Source organism: Aethalodelphis obliquidens, unplaced genomic scaffold, assembly GCF_003676395.1.
Source record: "Aethalodelphis obliquidens isolate GAN/ISIS:26980383/991018 unplaced genomic scaffold, ASM367639v1 scaffold12, whole genome shotgun sequence".
Classification (NCBI taxonomy): domain Eukaryota; kingdom Metazoa; phylum Chordata; class Mammalia; order Artiodactyla; family Delphinidae; genus Aethalodelphis; species Aethalodelphis obliquidens.
Window position 1 is genome coordinate 18,013,014 of NW_020837956.1, and position 17,717 is coordinate 18,030,730.

The 17,717-nt window shown below is 34.7% G+C and overlaps 1 protein-coding gene across 1 annotated transcript in view; it reads right to left on the reverse strand.

The window, feature by feature from the left end:
* The window catches only part of BIRC6 (baculoviral IAP repeat containing 6), a 236,563-nt gene that overhangs the window by 45,172 nt on the left and 173,674 nt on the right, over window positions 1-17,717 (reverse strand).

A 17,717-nucleotide genomic window follows, 5' to 3' on the forward strand; every position in this document is an offset into this window, starting at 1 on the left:
TTGCCTTTTTTGAAACTATCTAGTAGGACAAAGGAACAAGAAACAAACAAATTGACAATGATACTTTGACTAATAAAATCTCTGAGAGTAGAAATCCTCTAGGTAAAAACAAAACAAAAATACTTTGCAAATCATGCAAAGCCTAATTGTTTAGCTGAATACCTATGACTGACAAAAATACTTCCATGTAGAATTTCTATTCATTCTAGCCCACATAAAAGTTACAAGAGCTTGGGTATATAATCGCTGATGTCCCAACACCAGCCTTTTACTCTTCTCTCCAATTCTGGTAGAAATAGCTAATCTGTGTAAGTTCCAAATATTTTCATACTCTCATCTTCTATTACCAATCTGTCTGTTCATACTTCTAGCTATACATGCTAGATATAATGTTACTGATTACTATTTCTGGATGGTGGTCCATGAGGTAACTTAGGTTAAAATTTATTTTTACTTTCTCCTTCGTGCTTTTAGGCATTGCTTAATACTTATAGCCTGCATAAAACCATGTCTTAAATTTGCTTTAAAATAACCTATTATGTGTATATATGTATGTGTTTGGAAAAAATGGGTTAGTGAGCATGTAACTGAAAAGTATGGCCATATGTTTATCTGATGAAGCTGGTGATGGAACTCAAAGGGGTTCATTATGCTACATTCACTAGTTTTACATATTTTGAACTTTTACATAATAAAAAATTTTATTAAATTGTCATGGTCATTAAAGACAAAGTTGGGGGAATGTTACAAACTGAAGAAGGTGGAAAAGGTTACTAAATGATTCTAGATTAAATTTTGGACAAAAAGCAATTTTTTTCTTTGCTATAGAGGACATAATTGGGACAACAGGTGAAATATGTATGGTATCTGTGGATTGGATGATTAGATAGGTGTATTCTATCAATGCTTTTTTTCTGATTTTGGTTACTGTAATGTGGTTATGTAGTAGGCTACCTTTGTGTTTTAGGAAATAAACAGTGAAATACTTAGGGGTAACAGAGCTATCATATCTGCAACATATGTCTCACAATTGGTGCAGAAAAAATAATGTGTGTATGTATAAAATTTATATATGCTTACATGTATAGATAGACAAAAGAAAGGAAGGAAGTTGGTATCAAACTCCTAGAAAGGCATGGGGTGCGGGGGGACTTCGCTGGTAAGACTCCGTGCTCCCGATGCAAGGAGCCCAGGTTCGATCCCTGGTTGGGGAACCAGAGCCCACATGCATGCTGCAACTAAGAACCCTCATGCTGCAATTAAAGATCCCGCATGCCAAAATGAAGACTCCGCGTGCCACAACTAAGACCCGGTGCAGCCAAAATAAATAAATAAATAAAATAAATATTTTTTAAAAAAAGAAAGGTGTGGGGAAATAGCCACTCAACATTACTGGTATAATGTCTATGGAGCACAAGTTACAATCTGTCAAAACAACAAATTGGCATACCCTTTGAATCATCAATTCTAGTTAATTCTGAAAACTAATCCTACAGATAAAATTATCAAGGTCACCAAAATTAGTCACTGCAACATTGTTTATAACAGCAAAATAACCCATTTATGTTCATTAGATGGAGCTGTTTCGATTACTAAATATCAATTACGCAGTCATAAAAATGAAGATGTGCCTTATGCTGCATTGGAACAAATTCCAAAATACCTAAGGTGGGAACAGGAGGAACAAGGAATAGAAATGGGGTTGTATGGGGAATTCCCGGGCGGTCCAGTGGTTAGGACATGGTGCTTTCACTGCCAGGGGCCCGTGTTCAATCTCTTGATTGGGGAACTAAGACCCTACAAGCCTCATGGGTGTGGGGGGGGAAAAAAAAAAAAAGAAAGAAAGAAAGAAAGAAATGGGGTTGTATGGTATAGTGCCATTTCAGTAAATATAACAACAACGTAAAAGGTAAGGAAAAAGAATATGTATTCATATTTACTTGTTTTTTATATATACATATATACACACACACACAGGATCTCTATTAAAAAATATAAGAAATTAGTACTATTGATTATCTCTAGGGAGCTAAATTGGTCGGCTAGAGGACAGGTGCAGGAAGACAACCATTTATTAGATACCATCTTAAAACTTTTGAATTTTAAAACAAGTGAAGAATATAATATTTGGATAAAGAAAAAAATGTGTAATTTAATAAAGCTGATTAATGTTACAGGTAAAAGGCACATGATATAGTACATTTAGGTATGTGTTGAATTTTTACTTTCAAGGAATTAATGGATGCAAAATATCCCACTATAAGGATATAGAACAATTAATGAGAGGTTAAAAATTTTATTAGGCTTTTGAAACCTAATTTTTTTTTCGCACCAGCTTGACAGCATGAAGAGTTCAGTGAACCTGCTCCGCCATGAAACAGATACAAATTTTTTAAAAAACATCACCACTCAAGGCCCTAGAAATAGTCCAAAGAGCACACAACAAACTGAGAAAACATTCATTTGAGAAAGTCTACTAAAACTCAGTAAGAAAAACAAGAACCTAAAGTATTTGAACCAAGATCCTACTCTCTTCCTGCTCTCAGCAAGAAAGCAAACTCACCACAGACTGGTAGAACCTGAGCTCCCTTATCTCCCCAGGATGGGAAGATGTCAGCATTTCTCATCCTACCACCAGCTACTTGCTGCTGTGGCTAAGTTTCAGATAAGTAGAGCTAAGAGGCAGATGCTTCCTTTTCCCCAGACCCCACTTATGGTACTGGGGATCTGAATAGATAATTCTCCAAAAAAGATACACAAATGACCAGCAAACACATCATCATTAGTCATCAGGGAAATGCAAATCAAAACCACAATGAGATACCTGCCATCTCACATACACTAAGATGGCTGTAATTTAAAAGTCAAGGAGGGGCTTCCCTGGTTGGCACAGTGGTTGAGAGTCCACCTGCCGATACAGCGGACACGGGTTTGTGCCCCGGTCCGGGAAGATCCCACATGCCGCGGAGCGGCTGGGCCCGTGAGCCATGGCCGCTGAGCCTGCGTGTCTGGAGCCTGTGCCCCAAACGGGAGAGGCCACAACAGTGAGAGGCCCACGTACCGGGAAATAAATAAATAAATAAATAAAATAAAAGTCAAGGAATAACTTATTACCATGTGAACCAGCATTTCCACTCCTAGGTATACAGACAAAGTAAATGAAAGGAGGAAGGAAAACAGATATTTGTACACTCATGTTCACTGTTATTCACAATAGCCAAAAGGTATAAACAACTCAAATGTCTATCAAATGATGAATAAGCAAAATGCAGTAGATATCCGTACCGTGAAATATTATCCAGTCATAAAAAGGAAATCGAGTACTGATACATGAAACAATATCAATGGACCTTGACAACACTGTACTGAGATTAAAAATTTAAACAAAAGACTACATATTACATGATCTGATTTATATGAAATGTTCACAGTGGGCAACTCTCTATACATAGAGAGACAGTAGATTAGTGGTTGCTTAAGGCTGGAGGGGTGGTAAGGAGAAAGAGGGATGATAGCTAAGGTGTATATGGTGGGGTTTTTTTTAATTAATTAATTTAATTTATTTATTTTGGCTGTGCTGGGTCTTCGTTACCGTGCACGGGCTTTCTCTAGTTGCGGCGAGCAGGGGCTACTCTTCGTTGAGGTGCGCAGGCTTCTCACTGCAGTGGCTTCTCTTGTGGAGCACGGGCTCTAGTCGCATGGGCTTCAGTAGTTGTGGCGCACAGGCTTAGCTGCTCCACGGCACGTGGGATTTTCCCAGACCAGGGCTCGAACCCACGTTCCCTGCATTGGCAGTAACCACTGTGCCACCAGGGAAGCCCTGGTTTCATTTCGTTTTCTTTTTTTTTCTTCTTTTCTTTCCTTCCTCCCTCCCTCCCTCCCTCTCTTCCTTCCTCTCTCTCTCTCTCTTTTTATGGCTGCATTGGGTCTTCGTTGCTGTGCATGGGCTTTCTCTAGTTACGGCGAGCGGGGGCTACTCTTCGTTGTGGTGTGCGGGCTTCTTACTGTGGTGGTTCCTCTTGTTGCAGGGCATGGGCTCTAGGTGCGTGGGCTTCAGTAGTCGTGGCACACAGGCTCAGTAGTTGTGACTCGTGGGCCCTAGAGCACAGGCTCAGTAGTTGTGGCGCACGGGCTTAGCTGCTCCGCGGCATGTGGGATCTTCCTGGACCAGGGCTCGAAGCCATGCCCCCTGCACTGGCAGGCAGAATCTTAACCACTGTGCCATCAGGGAAGCCACCTCTGGTTTCTTTTTAAATTGACAAAAATGTTCTAAATTTGATTGTCATAACAGTTGCACATAACTGTGAACATGCCAAAAATCAGTGAATGTGCCCTTTAAGTGGACAAATTGTATGGTAAGTGAATTATCTTTCAATAAAGCTGTTATTAATTTTTTTAAGTACTTATTCACATACCATTTGCTCCTTTTTCTTCTGGGATGTTTATTTTCTTCAATTGCTTAATAATATTACTTTGTATATGAGACAAAGAACACAATAAGCTTTCCAAACATTTCCCCCAATATGATGTTTTGATTTTCAAATATATGCAAACATAGATGTAAATGCATACTCATATAGCCTCTTCCAACTTGAGACCAGCAAAAGAATGAAGTCTTGGAAAAACTTTCTGTCTTTCACTCACGTTTTGAATGGCTTCCATTTCTCTATTTAAGTATTTGAAACATTAGAATTTCCATTACTATAAATGTAGCCAGTTATCCAAAGATTTCCATTGGTACTGCTTTATAAACTTATTTATCAAAGTATTGCACACAGTGTTTTATTTTCCCCAATCCCCTTCCATGCGGCATACAATGAAAAAAGAACAGAGAACAAAAATCATCCCAATAAAAGCCCGAGCTAGTTATTTTGTGGATACTGACCAAATGATTCTAAACTTTATATGGAAAGGCAGAATACCCAGAAGAGCCAACACAATAATGAAGAAGAAGAACAAAGTCAGAGGACTGATATGACCAGACTTCGAAGCTTACTATAAAGCTACAATAATCAAGATAATGTAGCACTGGCGAAAGAACTAATAGATCAATGGAACAAAAACAGTAACAAGAATCTGTACATGACGGTTTATAGCAGCTTTATTCATAACTGCCCCAAACTGGAAGCAATCGAGATGTTCTTCAAAAGGTGACTGGATAAACAAACTGTTATATATCAATACAGTGGAATATTATTCTGCAATAAAAGGAAATGAGCTACCAAACCAAGAAAAGACATGGAGGGAACTTAAATGTATATTGCTTAGTAAAAGAAGCCAATCTGAAAAGGTTATACACTGTTATGATTCCAAATATATGACATTCTGGAAAAGGAAAAACTATGGAGCCAGGAAAAATATCAGTGGTCACCAGAGGTTTCACTGTGGAGAGAGAGAGGGTGGGATGAATAGAGCACAGGAAATTTCTCAGGGCAGTGAAACTATTCTGTACAATACTGTAATGGTGAAATGCACAACACCAGGCATTTGTCAAAACCCATAGAATGGTATAACACAAAGAGTGAACCCTAATGTAAATTACTGACTTTAGTTAAAAATAATATGTCATGTCACTATTTGTTTATCAATTGTACCATGTACCACACTAATACAAGATGTAACAGGACACTATGAGTGGAAGGGGGTGGTGATATGTACTATCTGCTCAATTTTCTGTAAACCCAAAGCTGCCTTTAAACCAGTAGTCTACTGATTTTTTAAAATTAGTCTATTAATTTTAAAAAATTAACTACCTAAAATTATAGTACTTTACCTAAAATTGCATAAGAATACAGGTAATCCAAGACAGGTTGATTTTTCAAAAGCAATTAAATGGTTATGAAGTTATCAAGAACAACAAGAAAAACCACAAAATGAGAAGCTACCTCTCCATTATACGAATAAAGCCGAGGACAGCCTACCATGCTGATACTCAATACTGAAGAGAGGGGGAAAAGAATCTGACAAACATGAAGGGTTGATAATTTTTAAAACACTTTAAAATCTGGAAATAAATGGGCGTAGAGAAAATAAGACAGCTCTTCTAAAATAAATGAAACATGATACTTCTTTTTATGCTATTGTTGTTTATCTTATTCAATTAAGTTAGCAGTAAGAGGATTCCAACTGGGAATCTTAAATTATGGAAAGAGAAGATACTCTCTTCATATCAAGGAGGGATGCAAGCAAAAGCTGTGGAGGCAAGGTAATAGGCAGTGGACAATGAGATTGAAAATAGTAAAAACAGGGCAAGACAAAATTATGGGTCTGATTTACAAAGAACTTTAAATAAATTTCAGTACTATGCCATTTCTTATGACACACATTTTAAACTTAAAATAGGAAGGTTTTGTATATTTGCATTTTTCTTGACAACAGTCAGTTACATAAACAAGTGTGCTCATTTTAATGTCAAATTCCACCCAGATATTAATGCATCCGGCAATCTATGCTTATGCCAGGAAACTGGAAAATGATTATTCATATCTGATTTTACATTACTCGTGTTTTTCTTTTAAAGACTTATATCTGAATATCCCTGCAGAAGGGAATCTGGAAAACTAAGGGAGAGCTAATTTTTGCTCACTTTTTTAAGATATGCACTTTTAAACTAACATGTATGGGTGGTCAGCGAACAAGAGGAGTCCGTAAACGTAACAAACTCTTAATGAAATACAAACGAGTACAAAATACACCAAGTGTTTCAATCCTGAATTCCTTAATCCTATGTTTGGCCATGCAGAACTTCATCAGAAAACTTTAGGTGGTTTTCCACACAGCACACTTCATCATTAATACAGGATTAAATGTGACCAGCCTGACAAAGAAGAGCAGGGGCATGACACTGTTACGCAACTCCATGTCTGCAAGGGTGGCTTGCAGCAACTTCTTCACTCAGCAAATGCCAAGTGCATGTTCAATGTTACTGCTTACCACCAACCAAATAAAGACACTATCCTTTGGATCCTCAGATGAACCTGTTTGCTGAATTATGCAATGCTTGAAAACTACCTTGGAAGTATCATCAACAACTACAGATGCAGGTGTGTGACACTACTATATAATTATTTCAGTAAGAGAAATTTTCTAATTTGAAAGTAGTTACTAGTACTAGGTAAAAGAATAAAATTCTCATCTTCTGTATTTGAAACAACATTTCAATGGGGAAAAGGATATTCAAATGGTTGGAAAAAAACAGAATAGTTTAAAGGTTGATAGGAAATTTATAAGAAATAATCAAAAAGATTAGTCATTTTTTCCATGAAACACATGATCCAGCATGGATAAAAGCTAAAAATAATTCTAAGAAAAAATGTAAAACATTTACTGCTTGGCTGACTACTGGCAGAAGCTCATCAATTCTTACCAAACAGTTACAGTGAAATTCACCACGGATTACTAATGGAAAAGACACACCCCTTCTGGACAACTGAAAACATTTGCCATGTTCAATAAAGAAGTTTGTCCAGGTTTTTTGTGCACTTTCTTTTCTCTGAACGTAAACAGAAGTTCTCCACAAAGAGAAAAGGTCCATCCATCACTACTGTGGACTAAAGCAGGATAATTGGGAATACTTTATTCCTGATGCAATGTAGGGTAAGGAACACTTCTCTTTTAATTATTTTGGAACTTGGACATTTATAGAAAATATTTTATAAAAACTATAAATGGAGTATAAGCTTTAAAAATTGTGAATCACTATTTTGTATACCTGTAATTTATATAATATCATACATCAACTATACTTCAAAAAAATAAACTCAGACATTTAGTAACTTCATTATTTTAGGCTAAAATATGGTGATTATACATGTTAGGTATAAACTGTAATTCACATTAAATACATCAGCTTAGTTAAATATACATAAAAGACTTAAAAAATGTATTTATAGCTACTAAATATACACCCAGAATATATAAATGACAGTATCTGTGTGCCTTTTCATTATATTTTCTACTATTCTATCCAACTGTTAAAATGATAATAGATTATTTGAAGTTCTACTAAAATGCCTCTATTTTCTATCATGTTCCACCACCTTCAACAGAGTAAATCAGAACTGCAGGCTGAAAAATAATGCAACAAAAGCAAGTACAATAAATTTATTTCCTATTTCTCTGTATAGTTCAAAGATACCTTTCCTAAGGATTTGTTTCACAGTCAACTTTCTTCTTCTCTAGACCAAGAGATTTTTGGGGAAAATGGGTACTCCTGTCATCACTACAACAGAAGATGTAAAGAAGCAAGAAGAGAAAGAAGAAAATGAAGAATCTGTCTTGACCATGTTAGGCATTATTGGGATAGTACTTAACTTCTTGGTAGTAGTTATTGTGTATATCTATATCACAAGCTGATAGTCTCTTTCATGGGGTTGCATTCAGGACAAAAGCCAGCTCTAACAAAAATGATTTCTAAGAATAACCTTTAAAAGAATATTTCCAGAAGATTATGACAAACATTCCAGGGCAAGTGCCTGGCTCTAAGGGCAGTAACCAGGGTAAGTGCCTTACTCTAGGCACTGCAGTGAATATGTGGATAATAAAGATTTATTTCTGTATGCCAGAAAACACACAAGATCCAGTAATAGAAATAAGACACAAAAGCAACCATGCAATGGATTTTTTTCTAAAAGTACATATTGAATGTGTATCATTTTCATTCCAATTGCTTTTAAATTTATGTTTATTTTAAGCCTCTAATAATTACCTAATATAGGAAAGGAAAATTTTTTCAGCATGGGAAAGAAAACTAATAAAATCTACAGAAAAATAAAGTTTTATTCAGTATCAATAAATGCTGAATATTCTCAAAAGCATTGTCTTCCTCTGGATTTATACTTAATATCTCAAAAGAAATGCATGCTTTATAATAATTTTTTGGTAGTTACGCATTTGTAACTATAAGATTGCATAGAAAATAAATACTACATAGAAAAAGCATCTTGTTTTTTTCTGATGTTCTTCAGCATGTGTTGACTTTATTTCTCTGATCAATTTCAGTAATATAAAACGAGAGGCCCACCTAAAGTATAAAAACCTCAACTCAATCTAATAAAGTAATACTTGTTTATGGAATGTTCATTTGAGTGGACTCAAAAACTAATGTGAAAATTAAATAATAAATTGCTCAAATATTTATTTTCAATTAAAGAATTTATTCATTCTACTTTGCCTAACTTGAAATATAAAGTCATCCTACATTTCACGGAAATATCACATGGAAATAAAGCAATCAGAGATCCTTAAATTATTTCTCTGTAAATTAAAAATCCTTTCAAGTAACTGAATACTAAAATTTAATCCATAACTATATGCAATCAACATCCCTACAACTAGCGTGGTTAGTATGCATATCTTAAAAGATAATCATGTAACAAATATATTCTGTCTGGTAAACTACCTTATTCAAAAGGCAGCTCCATTTTTCAAAGTACCAATCCAATAATTTGACTTTTACACTTATAAACCTTCCTAACGCTAAACTATTTTCTTCCCTAGCAGATCAATAGTTGTAGAAATTATACTTGAACAACATACAGTTTTTTTAAAAAAGGCTGAAATAAACAGCCTGGGTACAGTAAAGTAAGAGAGAATTTTTTCATCTAGGATCTTAAATTCTCACTAAAATGTAACTCAACGAATAAACCAAAATCTCTTCCTTGATACTATACATTTAAAAACAAAACATGGCTCTGCAATAAAGATCTTTGCAAATGAGATTACTGAAAGGATATCTTAAGTGAGCATATATCATCAAGAATATTTGTACATTAATAAAATGTTAGTTCGAAGTTGTTTTACTGCAGAGCCATAAATTTAATATGTAATTAGTAATAACTCTATCACATACAAGTGCTGTAAGGAAAACATGAATGAGTCTTACACAAATACTTTGATAAAAATAACTTCTGTATGTAAGGATTCATACACAATATTTCAATTTTTCCATTGTTTAATTTCTTGAATTTATACTTTTCAATCAAGCCTTAGCCAACAAACTGTTTTGGGGATTCATGTCAACCCTAGAATATGTTAAACTTTGGCTGAAGTTGGCAGTTAAGTCAGCCACTAGGGCAAAATAATGAAATAAACGGAAACCCTATCAAGAGGTCAAAGATTTTTGGCAGAATATCAAAGTATGAATGTTTTTTACACAAGTCAAGGCCAACTTGCTCTACTCAGCAAGAAGGATATTATACTGGGGGCGTGATACACACACACACACACACACACACACACACACACACACACACACACATAATCTTTTACAGTTTCTCATGTAAGCCTAATTCAATGATTGTTTTAGTCAATTCCTTTTTTATGCTTTTAAAAAGTATTCTACTGGGAATTCCCTGCTGGTCCAGTGGTTAGGGCTCGGCGCTTTCACTGCCACGGCGCAGGTTCAATCCCTGGTCAGGGAACTAAGATCCCATAAGCCACACTGCACAGCCACACATAAAGTATTTCACTAATTTATCATATAAGCATCTAGTATGTGTAATATTTGACTATGTAATGGCAATATAACTGGCATAAATAAATTTGGAAACAAATATAACTCTTAATAGGCTTACACTTTAATTAATGGGAAATTATATATATATATGTGGCACAAGTCAAGTTGTTTATAGAAGAAATGAAGAGTTATAGTTCATTTGGCAGGTTGGTTAGGTGGAATTTTATTAAGAAGGTGTGTACTATAAACAGACTACAATGTGAGAAGTGAAAATATAAACAATAGATACACTGGCAACTAACAGGAAGAGAAGGACCACTCTACTTTGGGTAAACAAGGAAGGTATCTTTAAAAGGTTCCAGGTATTTTACCCTTACAAATCTATACAAATCAAATCAACTGGAGACCAGATAAATTTTAATTTAAGCAACCTCTCTCTCCCTTATAAAATTTATGCAACATAATCATTTAAGAGACAGAGTAATGTATTCCATACCAAAGACATTTCAAAATAGAATACCTTTGACAAACAGGAAAATTCTAGATAAAAGAAACTTATGTGTGCCTGATACTCTGAGTGGCCACTAACATGCTCAAAATTTTGGTACTCTGTACTCTTTTACCAAGAATGAAACAGCAGACAGGATCTTGTTTTTGACTCATATGCAGAAATAAAATACATTAAATGCAGGCAAGTGTTTCAGATTTTATTTGTACTACTCAGATAATTTTTAAGAAAACTGGGGCCATATTATAACACAGTTTGGAATTAAAAACCAAGTGACCTGCAACTTTACTTAGCAGAAGAATCTTGTAAAATCTTCACCCATTTCTGACAGACTCATTATTAAAACAGTGTAAAGAAATGGCAATAAAATACAATATAACTCAAAAGTTTCAAATGAACTTTATCAAGAAAACCATAAATAAGGATATGATGTTAAGAACTATGTGTTATGACAGCTCAATAATTTCTACTTATTTGTTTCTCAGGCAATGTGTATCAACAAAACAAGCAAAATAACTATTTTCGTAAATGATAAAGTAATATATTTTCTACTGATAAACCACTATATTTTCATGTAACAGTACTAATATAATTTGTAAGCCCTCTACAAACAACAGGCCCTCCTGAATTTGCTGCCCTGAGGCCTGAAAAGATAGCAACGGTTCCAACTGTACGTTTACTCTGAAGGATCTTTTTAGTAATAACTTTTGGATTTAAAGAATGTGGTCATATTTAAGACATTTGCCATAACAACAAAATTAACTTTATTCTCTCATAAAATTAAACGTAAATACTGAATTTTTGAGGAATATAACCTAAGATATATTCCAAAGATATATTGGATTTTAACCCAAAATCCATTTTCCTGAGGAAAATCAGGTGGTATAAGAAAGTTTGCAATAATGGCTTTTGTCCCATTATAGCTAGTTACAGAACTACCATACCAATATTATGAAAAAGAGGAAATTTTAATACTAGTATATACTATCACTTAGCTAAGACAACCAAGCCAAATTAGTAGATACTTTATAATGTTCTCAATAAAAAAAAAAGTTTTGTGCTTGTTCTCCTTTATTCCTTCCTTTAACATATCACATGTATTCATTTCTCTCTTCCATAGTGAAAAAATCCATTTATATCTTTTTTAAATTTGAAAATATGTGAGCTTAGTAATGGCCACATCACAGCTAAACAGTAAAATGTGGGCAACTGAATAAATTTCTCTGGATTTCATTTGCTCTTTCCTAATCTGACACTATGAAACACACACTAAAAAGGTAGAGATTTTATAACACTTTGATAAAGAGTTTCCAGCATGCTCTACTATATTAATGGCAAGTAATTTAATGTGCTCAGTGGTGCTGTTTTCTGAAGACAGGAACAAGTCATTTTCCAAAACGGGAATGAGAATAAGGGTGAGAGACTCTAAAGTAACATTTTACCTGCTAATTCTCACATTCATACAGTTTTACAAAGTATTTCTAGCAATGAAATGAGATCGCCATCTAGTGGCCAGTGGGGTAACTGAAGACTTACTCAATAGCGTGTATGTAACTGACAGCAGCCTGAGGAAAAATGATCCTCGTTCACAACGCAGCTTTCAAAATAACATGGCTGTGACAAATGGAACTCAGAATGTTGGGAGAGAGAAATTAAAATGAGCACATCCTTCATATGAATATTCTCCTATCTACCTAAGAAATCTCATGAAAATAACTACTTTCTTCCTTTTAAGATTTTTATCATTCCTTTTAAAAATGATACTAGAGATAAAAATAGGCTAATACAAACATATAAATCACTTATTTGTTTCAGTTACCTACCTTGAAGCTGTGGCTTCAAATTCACTGTTTTATACACAGAGTTACCTTAATGAGCATTGTTCGCCTCAAGTCTCACTCATTCACTACTTGTGCTGTGTGCACCCTTTGTTTCTATGAAAAAAAAAAGGCTCCTAAAAAGCAATTAAGTGGTCAAAGCAACACCTCAAAGGCTAAGAGGGAACATAAAGTGCTATCTCTTGACGAGAAAATTAAAATCTTAGATCATTTAAAAAGTGGCATGTCGCCTGCCAAAGTGGACTGGTAAGGCTGATAAGAATAAACTGAACGTTCATAAAATAAAACAGAAAGAAGTCAAAATTTGTGGAAGTGTTAGTGCTGTCCTTACAATGGCAAAAATGGTTTCTCTGGTTCATGATAAAGTGCCTGCAAGACTGAGAAAGCATCAAGTTTGTGACTAGAGGACATGTCACAGAAGCATATCCCCGTTGAAGGCAAAACAATGTGTGAAAAAGCACTTGGCCTCTATGAGCACTACTGTGAGGGGGTTGAGGAGAGCTGAGGAGAGGAAGTTCAAGGCTAGTAAAGGATGGTTGGCTAGCTACGGAAAGTGCTACAGTCTTAAGAACTTAAAGAGCACAGGAGAATCGGCATTCCCAGAAGAGCTCAAGAAACTCACAGAAGAGAAAGGCTATCTTCTAGAGAAAGTCTTCAACTGTGATGAAACAGGCTTATTCGGGAATAAGATGTCCAATCATACCTACATCCATAACAGTACCAAGCAGGCCGCGGGGGCTCTAGGCCTGGAAAGATAGCTTTACTGGTGCTGTGTGGCAACACAGCAGGTCACATGATCAAGCTAGGCCTCATCTATGAAGCAAACAATCCCCAGGCCCTTGAAAACAAAAATTGCCTGCCCGTGTGTTGGCAATGCAACAAGAAAGCCTGAGTGACAGCCATCTTGTTGAGATGGTTCCACCAGTGCTTCATTCCTGAAGTGAAGAAATACCTCAAAGAGAAGGGGCTGCCAATAAGGTCCTCCTCACAATGCTCCCAGCCATCCCCAATGTCTCTGCTTTGCCAACAAGAACATGGAAGTGATGTTTCTGCCTCTTAACACTATCTCACTACCACAGCCACTTGACCAATGGATCATCAAGTGCATTATTGAGGTGACTTACACCCACTTCACCTTCAGGAGGATCCCTGCTGCCCTTGATACTAACCTTGACTTCAGCATCGTGGATTTATGGAAGAGCTTCACAACTATAGATGAAACTGTCCTTATTGCAGAGGCTGCAGATGCCCTAAAGCCCAAGACCGTTAACGCATGTTGGAAGCCATTATGGAGTGGGGTAGTCAGTGATTACCCATTATTGATGCAGAAGTCAGGAATATCTTGAATGTTACAAGTGAAGTTGGTGGAGAAGACTTCACTGATATGATGTGAGGACAACAAGGAACACACAGAAGAACACAGAGAAACCTTTCCCAACAAGGAACTCAAAGATCTACTGAAATCCTTAACAGATGATGATGATGATGATGATGATGATGATGATGATGATGCAGCAGAAGATCTAGAAGAGGCAGGGCTATCAATCTGGACACTTGAAAAATTTGCAGCAGTTTTTCAAAAGGTGGAATTGTTAAAGGATATGATCCTGAGTACATCCTCCAATGGAATGAAACCTCCGTGTCACCCGAGGGATAACAACATAAGTACAACCACTGCAAGATTTGTTTGATGATGCAAAGAAAAGAAGAAACAGCTTACAACAATGTTTCTAACTAAAGCACCTGCAATTGTGAAGCCTTCATCTTCAATACTTCAAGACCCTCAGCTCACAACCTCCACACATCAAGACATCATTATTATTGGACCTCCTCCAAAGTATCAACATCTGCAATTAGAAGCTGGTTCTTCCAACACAGATGTCCTGTCAGTAGGTTCAAGTTAGCCTGATGTCTCACTGCTTACCTACATGCTACACATCTGTCGCCTCACCATAGGCATAAGACAGCAATCATCATCATCATCACATGACCGTTAACAAAAGAGAAGAACCAGGGTTTTGGTGAGTGTTAACACAGTGTGTGTGATAAAAAGAAAAAATTTATATTTTCTCTATTTATAACTATATTTTCTATATGTACTTATATTTTAAACATTCTATGTATTTCTCTTTCATTAAATGAAAGCAGTCTGTATGTGCTGAAAGGAAGAAAATATGTTGTTGTTGCTGGTGTGTACTATGTAGTTAGGTCTATGATGAGTGTCTCTGTACTGAACCTGTAGACTTTTTTCTTGTCATTATTCCTTAAACAATACAGCGTAACAACTATTTATGTAACATTTACATTGTGTTAGGTATTATAAGTAATCTAGAGTTGATTTAGAGCATACGGGAGGATGTGCAGAGCTTATATGCAAACACTATGCCATTTGATATAAGTGACTTGTGCTCCTGTGGATTTTGGTTTTGGTGGAGGGTCCTGGAACCAATCTCCCAAAGGTTAACTATATTTTACTACAGCTCTCCAAAGAGCTTATTACATTCGGCTTGTGTTTTTGCATATCATCTGCTAGCAACGTAAGCAAGCCATTGAATATAACATCTCACACGAAATTATTAGCACTGCTCTCACACTTAAAAACCAACTTGCTGGATATGCTATAAAATAGTCTGTATTCTGTATAAATGTCAATATCATGAAAGACAAAAAAAAGTTGGGAACTTTTCTGGATTAAAGGAGAACAAAGATATGACAATTACATGAAGTAACAGATTCTGTATTGGATGCTCTACCTTATCCCAACCCCTCAAATGGCCAAAAATAATATTCTACAGACCAATGACAAAACTGGAAAATGGACTTAAGACTAATTTTATAAAATAAGAATTTTACTAAGTTCTGAGAAGACTGACTAGATAATTTGTTCAGATTTTAAAATGTCACTTTAAAAATTAGCGTTTTAACCAAAATTGATATTTACTAATATATTAAGTTACATTTTCTTGAAATACATCTATAACTCATATTTAGAATATTCTAAATGGGCATACTTAAATAATATACCTTGTTCCTTAAAAACTATGGATTGAATATATCCCAAGTTCCAAAAAATTTTCTGATAAATGAAAACATCATTTAAGAGGTGTTCTGCCAATTATCTGACCTACTTATCTTAACTAAGTTAATTATTTTATATTAATTTACCGTAACTTAAAATCTTATTTCAAAATAATTTTTGTAATGTGGTTACAAAATGTGGTTCAAATATAAATGTGGTTCAAATATAAATCTATCAATTAAAATTATACCACTATCAATTAAAATTATACCACTATCAATTAAAATTAAAATTATACCACTGGACAAAGTACCAGATTCAAGCATATAAATCTCAACCTTGGGCAAAGAAATGTCTTTACTCTGGGAAAATAATCACAAAGGAAAGGCAAACGTTAAATTTCTAAAGTAGTTCCAAGATAGACTATCTTAAGTCTCTGCAATTCCATATGTTTACCAGAATCAAGGCTTATTTATTAAAATACACACTTAACAGAAAGTGCACCTACTTGAATAGACTATTTTAAACAGTAAAAGTAAGTAATACCAGATTTCCTTTTTGATTCTGAACCATAAAGATAAAAGCTCAGTGTTACACAAGGACTGAATTTCCGAACAAGACAAAATTAAAAATTTCTGAGAGGTCATACAGTTTGAAAGTAAAAGGATTAATAATATTTTAACAATGTGGAAGGAAGTAAAGAGAAACCTTATCTTACTCTGTTCAATTTTTCTAAACGATTTAATGTTAAATTGTGGCACTGATCTGAAATACTTAAGTTTACAGCTCCAAATATTTTACTTAATCAAAAAATATATTGTGCATTTGACATCTATTTTTTCAAAAAGACAAGTCTGATGGATCAAACAGGTCAATCTAAGAAAAAAAATCAATTACATAACACCTCAATATTTTTATGAAAAAGTTTGAGGTAGGCTGGGAAATGGTGTGTTTGGAATCACAATAAACTTTTCAAAGTGGAGAATATGGGCAGTAATCCCTTTTCAAATACGAGTACATTTTCCATCCATCCAATTGCATTTGAACTGCTACCACAAATCAAAATAAACTACTTCAAGATTCATTTCCATTGCTTTCCTTACCTATTCTTCCTTAATAATATAATTAAATGTGTAAGTGTTTATTTTCTTGAGTAAGAATATGAATAAAAGCAGAGATAAGAAGCAGAGCAAATATTTTAAATTTTAAAATGAATAAATAAAATTAAAGGTCCTGGCTAAAAGGAAATGTTAACTGTTTGTTTTTCTTGGCAATACTTGTATGTCACTGAGTGTCTAAATAAAACATAAACTTTCTATTCTTATTTAGGAAAAGAATACATTTCTTGGAAGATAATTCCACAACCAAGAAAATAATGAACTAGTTTCAATCAATAATCAATTGTATATTGACAAAGTAAGTAACTATGGTACTTTTATTACTGAATTTGTAAAAACTAATACCCATTGTCAAGTATCTATGGACTTGAATAATTCATCTATCTGCCTTTCTTCAAATAACTACTGTCTGAAATTCTAATATTTGAGAAAAACATTAAAAACACATAGAAATTCAATTAATCGTATTCAGATCAGAATATTGTCATGAAACTGCTAGCCTTTGCCCTATCATTTTCAGTTACAGGTTATTAAAAGAAAAAAATGTATTTTCACAGTTGAAAACAAAGGGATAATGAAAACTTTTATTTATGTTATAGATGACTACATAGTAACAAATTAGGGGCCCCCTAAAACAACTAACTGTTTCTCAAATAATTTTAAGAAATAAATCCATCAAACTCACACCTATATATATCAGTGAAGGATAATTTCAAATATTCCAATTGAACCTTATTATTTAAACTGATAATGATAAAATAAGTAAACAAAAGTAATC